The sequence below is a fragment of the Lipophrys pholis genome (genome assembly GCF_963383615.2).
Source record: "Lipophrys pholis genome assembly, chromosome: 1".
Classification (NCBI taxonomy): domain Eukaryota; kingdom Metazoa; phylum Chordata; class Actinopteri; order Blenniiformes; family Blenniidae; genus Lipophrys; species Lipophrys pholis.
In genome coordinates, this window is record NC_137635.1 from 34,915,450 (window position 1) to 34,923,983 (window position 8,534).

The following is an 8,534-nucleotide window of genomic DNA, read 5'->3' on the forward strand; positions in this document are numbered from 1 at the left end:
TGAGACAGAAAATAGAACAGATTAGGATGGGGAGTGGAAGAAATATACACAGCACGCACAACAAGCCAACGCTTTCTGGGAGAATGCAGGCGTCCTCGTGTACGCAGAGAACTGCAGGTGTAAACAGGTAAAAAAAAATTAAATAAATAAAAAAAATTCCAATCTTTGATGTGTCGTTTGATGCACACGGAGCTGGGAAGTACACTTGCTCAAAGCTTTCAGAATTCAAGATGCAAGTCTGAGCCCCACAGGCACTTTACGTGTCAGTTTTCACACGAGCGCAGCAAGACGCTGAACAAACATTAGAAGCACAGCGTCTGCAGAAAAGTAAGAAATACATACAGTTGAAATGCTAGTTCAAGCACACCTCACAAAAGCACTGAAGATTTCAGTTGCAGCCGGTGCAGCACACGTGAAAGGTTTGTTAGTACACGGATGATGAAGTGTCAGCTACAGCCATTGGTGCACAGATCAATAGAAAAGATCTATACTTCCGATGTTTTCAGATCCATTCTCGTGTTGAAATATGAATATTTACTCTGTAGTTACTGTTCTTAATAAAAACATGGTGTGATGAGAAAGGCTCATACGGTTGTATAAATACCCAACGAGCCAAGCTGAGACTCATAGTTGTCATGTTGACGTCTGAAAAGTGTTCAGCTGTGTTGATACAGGCGGTAGGAATGTGACAAACAGCAGCATCCGTCGCCGTGTGGACGAGCAAAAGCGCTGCAAGGGCGCATGCGCCACGGTAAATAGTTCTTATGCACATGTGCGAGTTGATGGACAAAAACAACAATGTTTGCCTCCAGAGTGACACCTGACTCGAAGTCCGTTTTCTCTTGGGACGGGGTAGTTTTATAGTCGAGAGTCACACGTAATGGCAATCCACACAAATATCCGTGTACTCGCAAGTCTTCATTTTTAGAGCGTATTGTTCTCTGCACGCGTATGTGGTTTCATTATAAAAACACACAACAGCACACACTAGTGGCTCAACATTCTAACTACGTCATTTTCAGTGTTTCTGCCGCTGCCGCCGAAACGTGAAACTTTTCTGAAACAATGTATTTTCACTTGAAACGTTGTGGTGTGAACGGGGCCTTAAAGTGAAATCACCACGCAGCATTGCAGAACATCAAGAGGTTTAGAAGAAGTGACGCACAGAGAGCAGACGCCTCTCGGATGAAACAGACGTCCAGTCTTTCATGGTGAAAGGCATATTATTGGCTGCAGTGAGGAAACGTGTGAATGTGGGACATTGATTCACTTCGCTGTTTTTCTGTTTAAGCAACTGAAATTGATAGTGAAACGTCACGACAATTTCTCATCAAGTTTTGGACTGTGGGAAAAAAGATTCCACAATCACAAAAGGAGAGCGTGCAAACGACGTGGCCTATTAAATCAAAATGCAAATACAGTGGCAATGGCATGACTTCCCAGTGGGTAAAATTGATTGATTGATTTTGATTGAAATGTTTATTTCGAATAAGGTACGAAAACAAATAAGGGGAAAAAAAGAAAACAACAAAGTTTTCCTCTCAAATAAATAAATAAATAAATATCATTAATAATAATATAAAATGAATCAAGAAAAACATTGTCAGATGAGTAATAAAATGCATCTGAACGTAGTCGATCTGGGAGCAGACCGGAAAAGTGTGTGGTTTTGAAGCTCTACAAGAAACACATCGGATGTAACTCAACATATGTCAGACATACATAACTGCTGTTAGTAACTACTAACCTTTCTAGCAACAGTTAACGTGGTAACTAGAAATGTTTACAGCTGAAATTTGAGTAACAGCTAAACAGCAAATGTGCATTAATGTAGTGTGAATATGAATTATACCTCCTTGATGTAAGTGATGCTAAATGCTTATTCGTCTCTTTCCTGAACCCTGATGGCAGCGATAAAACAACGTTGCGGGAGGTGGCCATGTTGCTTGTTTGTTATAGTTAAATTATAGGACCTTCCCAACGGTCATTTCAAAGTGTAGGACTAGACTTTTTAAGCCCCTGTTTTTGAGGAAATTCCTAGATTGTTATTGTAAATAAAGAAATGTGAAAATGTGGGTTTGTTCTCGTTTCGCATCACTTAAGCTGCTTCAGTATTAATTTAAATAGTTTGAAAAGTGCCTGGATCGACCCCTGACTGAAACAGCGGCACGCATCAAAGTGTGAGTTCATTCGCAGCACAACAAAACATAACATGTAGAGCGAGGGTCAAGTCAGGAAATAGAGAAATTGTGGGAAGAAATGAAGTGAGACAGAGGCCAAGCCCCAATGTCCACATTCACTGTTCCTGCCAAGCCCACAGCCGTCCGGGGCTGTGCCACTGTCAAACTATCAAACGCTCCGGGGTTCTCTTGCAGACTTTTTCTTGCCCATTAAGCACACTTTCCATACATCTGCATTGCTGCAGTCTTTGCCTGAAGGAGTAACCCAGAGTTCATAGCAGGCAGTTGGACGTGGTGAACAAGGCTGCAAGGGTAAACCATGAAGCGTTAAAAACAAACACCAGACAGCCGGCCATATAAATATAAAAACACCTTATTTACTCAGCTGTCATTTATTTTTTAGGAAGGAACAATATCTATTCGGCTCAAATAAATATTCAAAAAGTTCTGTTAGACCAATTGTTTACCCTTTTACCCTCACAAACAAGGCTCGTAACATTTCGTTTGCTCAAGTAATTCAACAAGTCCATCTGTGGATCATAGTAAATACTAAAAATATATCGTGTCAGTGGGCTGTAACAATACATGTATTTATAATATGTCACTTCCACTGCATTTATTTTGCAATCAGTGAAAACAAATGAGTGCACGTAACAGTATTGGCATCTGAAATCAGCCTTAATTACTTGCAAATGTCAGCTATTTGCAGAAATCCCAATATTGCTCGCACCTAGAAAATTAAACGATAATGAATTAAGCATTAGTGAGTAATAATCAGTTATTGGATTGGTTTAAAAAAAAAAATGTATGTGAACAAGCAAACAGATAATAATTGCGAGAAAACGGTTAAAGATGTTAAAGATGATTCTAGTATAAAATATTTACTTTACGGTGAGCTGCAGTAAATTGACTGACCTCAGATATTCTGTAAGTAGGTTGTACAGGTGAGGAGCAGATAAACTGAATAATACTTAGGTTTGCTTGGTTTTGAGCCTCTTTTTCTTTCTTAGTTTATTTAAGAGGGACAGAACAGAGAGCGTCGTTACAACAATAGCGACCGATGCCATGTCCATGAGCCATCTAGCCAAAGGCTCATTTGCAGACCCGAAACAGACACAAGCCAACAGTTGTACATAGTTATACACAAAACATGCTATATTATAAATAGTTTACAGATTTTTTTAAAGTGTATTTAATGTGCGCATGCTCGGTTGGTCTTTAACCAGCGCTTTGCTTTGCTTTGCTGTTGAACTGGTTCAGATCTGTGAGGGTTTTTAGTTTGGCAGGTAGGCTGTTCCAGATCTGTGGAGCCTTAACTGAGAAGCTGCTTTGACCGAAAGTGGTTTTACATTTTAGCTGGTTTACAGTCACCGTTTGCAGCGCCTCTAGTGGTGACACCACAGGGGGTTACATTTCTCTATCATTTTGCATACAAACTCCGGCGCTGAACTGAACACTCCTAATGTGTTTCTCCAGTTCTGCTTAATGACCATCGCTCTTCTTTACCACTTTATTCAACTCCAGTTACGTACCAAAATCACTTGTATCTTTTATTTGGGTTTATATTCTTGTCTTACTTTCACTTTTGATCAATTTCATTTCTTATCAGAACTGCCTTGCCTTTGCCATAGTTTGTCTCAGTATTTTTATGTGATTTAAATTTCATTCCGTTTGAGCTTTAACAACATCAACTTTGTCCATTTATAACTTTATCTTGTTATCAGCTGGTCGTCTTCTAAAAAAGTATTCTAATCCACTTCTCTTTCAGGTTTAATGTGTTAAATAGTATTATGAATAACATACCTGTGTGGTAATAATAATCGATATGCTATTAAAAAGCTGTCCAAGTCATATTCTTGTTTCCCACGCAGCTTCTCACACTCAACATTCACCGTTTGGCATAAAATGAAACTGTGTGGGTTCGAGTTTTAGGGCTCAGAAATGTTGAAGCTTAACATCAAAGAAAGTGAAAGTAAAAGAGTTTAGAAGTAGATCAGAAATCATAAATCAGAAAATAATCCGAATCAGAAAAAAAAAAAAAAGGGAGAAACGGGACAGTCTGAGGAGAGGCTGGTGAACAGCACGATCCCCCGTAGTGTCTGGCTGGTCAGATCCAGCAGACAGATAAATGACCCCCTGTCAACTACCACAAAATGTCCCCTCCTCCTCCATCTCTATTCCTCAATCCCCCCCCTCCCCCCCTCACACCTCACCCTCATCCCCAGTGCAGACAAGCCATCCATCAACGGGTTGGACTGACCACTTCTACAAACACACACGTGTCCATTCTGCCGACAAGTTCTTGGTGAATGAGTCATTTCAAAGCACACGTTTGACCTTTGTTTCTTGTTTATAGATCCTTCACCTCTCTTCATCCCTGTCCACACCCCCCCCCCCCCCTACCCCCTCACCTTCCCCACCTGTACACATCATCTGCTTCACATTATCCGTGTCCTTGCCATTTTTCCTATCTCGGCTGAGGAAATGTCACAAAGTGTAGCCACACAGAGAACTGGTCAGTCATAGGGGATAGCCAAGGGAACAAAGGAATTAATTGCAGGTGTGGCAGTATTGATGTCGATTCTTTTAAATCTGAATTAATTGGAAATTACTTCAAGTTAATCGTCCACAGTGGCGCAGTGATCAGCACTCTCTCCTCATAGCGGAAAGGTCATGGGTTTAAATACTGCCCGGGCCTTTCTATGTGGAGTTTGCATGTTGTCCATGTGTGCAAGCGAGTTTCCTCACACAGTCCAAGAAAAACCATTAAAAAAAAACATGCAGGTAAATTGGGGACACTAAACTGTCCCTCGGTGTCAATGTGAGTGTGTGGATGTGTCCTATGATGGACTGGCGACCCCTCGCCCATAGTTAACTGGGATTGGCTCCAGCTCAAAACTGCTCAGGATAAAGCAGCAGCATCATCCATCCACATAGAAAATGCGTTCTCGCTTGATATTTTCAAACAGTACTGTTTTGCTGTCATAAGCTACATCCACTTATTTATAAACATCCAAACTACTATACAACTACACGGCAATAGGCAACTTGTTTAATGATGAAACGTGACACCTGAGGTGGTATTGGAGAGACCAGAAAGAAGGCAGACACACACACACACACACACACACACACACACACACACACACACACACACACACACACACACACACACACACACACACACACACACACACGCACACAAGTAACTGATGCAAACACAGATTACAACAAATGGCAAACTACAAACAAAACCTCACCAAGTGAAGAAAAAGTCAAGAAAAGTCAACATACATTCCAAAATCAAATATTCAACCATCAAGAGAAAAAGTGGGATGAACAAACGTTCTTTGATTTCAGAGAGAGAGAGAGAGAGAGAGAGAGAGAGAGAATACAACATGCTGCTCTCCTTCCTGCAACTAAACTCCACTCAGCCTCCAGGTTGTAAACACAGAGCGCACTCACCCAGCAAGAGACGCAACTCGGCTGCAAACCGCGCTTCTGTCCGAGGATCTCTCCGCGGCGCCGGTCCTCTTCCGCTGCCGACAACAACGAGGAAAGAAAATTCCGACGTTGTTGCAGATGTTTCATGCAGATGTTTCCTCTGCGCAGCGGAGCTTTCTTTGTTGCAGCAAACAGCGGATCGGCACATTCAGGCGGCCGTTCGTTTACCCCGCAGAGCGAGCTGTGATTGGCTGCCTACGTAGTGACGCAGACTTCGACTCTAATCTGATTGGCTCTGGTTCCGATGCCGCATTCAAATGCTGCTCGGAAATATTAAAACTGCTAAAACCACATGTATACACAGTACTGTATACTATTTTATAGTAGATTATAATTAATAGCCAACATTTATTTACATCCAGTGTATCAAATATAAGGCCAATTGTAAACATTCGGAAGAAAACAAATTTTGAAACAAATGTCTTCAAAGTATTAGACACAACACAACAGAGTCAGAGTGAGTTTGTTAAAACATGCATAATGTTTCAGCTTTTTGAGAAAGTTTTCTTGACATTTCCCTATCATTTACATCCTAATGTTTCGGTAAAAGTGACTTTATGTTGAGATTGTAGTCATGTTATGGAAGTAGTTGTTTGGTCTTTCGAAAATATAGACATTTTCATCCTGTACATTCTGTGTCACAACAAAGAAAAACTTAAAACTTAATTTAATTGTTATTATTCTGGCACTATATTACCGGTCCAGCCCATTCTAGATGAAATTGGGTTGTATATGGAATCTAAACTAAAATGTGTTTGACACCCCTGATTTACAAGTTTAACTTAATTGTTTTTCTGCATGTTTGCATAGATTTGTTTATATTTTGTTTTATGTTTTTTCTATGCCAAGTCGTTTTTTAACATTGTTTCAAAGAAGGAAAACAAACACAGACTCCTTCAGGAAACTGTTTTGTTTCTGGAAAATGTCAACAAAAACAATAATTTCCTGAAATCACTTTTACCTTTATCTTAAATTATAGCAATAATGACGATAAGTCAACTTAACAGTTCTTTGTTTAGATTGCAAGAGGAAGCCACAGTGCCTGAAGAAAACCCAAACAAACACAGGGGAAACATGCAAACTCTGTATGCTCTCCTTTCAGAAATTAAACACATGACTTTTTACTGTGAATTCACAGCTCTCGCCACATCTAACTGGCTGTTATATTTTTCAGCTTTCAGTCTTGCGCATTATCTTGATTGTATTATTTGAGGGTTGCTGTTAAAAACAATGTTCTTATCAAATTCCAGGGAAACTGCAGCTGAAGTGACTTTTTTTTTTATCTGACAGGGCCTGATGACTTCAGTAAAACATTGAATGCCTCAATCAATCACCTTTCTTTAGTATTTCTTCAATAGTTTCTTTTAAAAATTGTTACATTTTGAAGAACAAGTATAGCTGACATTAACATCTGAATTTATCTTTTACAAGTACTAAAACTCTGCAAGAAGTTCAATTTCTAGGGTCGAGCACAAGGATCAGCCCCTCTGCAGTGGCTCCCTGCAGCTTTAAAACATCTAATCTTATTTAAGCTCCAGAGTCTCTTTCAAACTGACAACAATCTGGCAGTTCAGCTGAACAAATGTGGAATTTAAATAAAAGATCGGTTCTAGAAATAGAATCTGTGACACAAACAGACGGCTGTATGTCCCTTGTAGGCAGCCTTTCACTTCAGTTTTATTCAATGTGGATAGACACATTTATTTTCACTGACAACCATGCAATAAACAACAAACCAATTATGGATAAATCCCGACACTGCTAAAATAAATAAATAAATAAAATAGCTGAAATGGTTAAAAAGGCAAGAACGTCTTTTAAAAAAAACTAAAATATCAAAATGATTAGAAAATGCCTATTGTAAAACAGCCACAATTGTTGGAATTGGCTAAAATTGAGTTTAAATGAGAAAAACCACTAAAATAGGTAAAACTTTTTTCAAAAATGATCAACCTTTCTAAATTGTGATAATGAACGTTCTCGTGCATTTTTCTTGTATGTAAAACTAAACTATGCATACAAATTCATCACATTATGTGTTTTCTCTAAAGCTATATTTGCTGGTGGCTCTATCAAAAACCATTTTAAAAATGAATGACTGCTGTTTGTAGCTGAAAGCAAAATTTCCCAGATTTCCGGAAGCACGTGAAGGCACCGCCATGCCTGTACTGAACGTGTGATGTTGTTTGTGTACAGATCCCTAAACAAATCACCGGTGAAATCTTTGCAGACAAACTGCGGTGGTCCATGGATTGGTGCGCTGTGCTACGTGCGGCTCGAGGTGTTTGTGTCATTGATTAGCATTGAGTTTTAGGGGACCAATGTACGCTGTGTGTGCGCGTTTTTTCTTTTTTCTTTTTTTTTTTTTTGTTGCTGCTGCTGCGCAGCGGATCAATACAAACTCCTGTGTTGTGGTCATTTTCACCGTTTCATTGATTATTCCAAGATCCGTCCACACACAGACATAGATCATTTCTGTCGAGTGTATTTACACTGTCAGAGAACTACACTTAAATCGGCGCACCGTGTTTGTTCCTTAATAAATGTGAGCGCGTTTCAACTTTTAATTATTTCAGAAGTGGTTTGGCGCCATCTTCTGGCGTAAGTATAAAATTACAGTTCGAAGTCACTCCATAGCTTTGCACAACCTGAACAAGTTGATTGTGCGTGCCTTGTTGATAGCTCCTGTTTTATTTTGTGGAATGTGATAACATAAATACGAAGACTTCACTACGTAAATCTGATGGAAAAATTAGATTTTTGATGCTAATGTTGATGTATTACTGTTGTCTCAGCTTGTCTCTCAGTATGTCTTACAAAGGCATTTGTTCCCACATAGCATTATCCTAC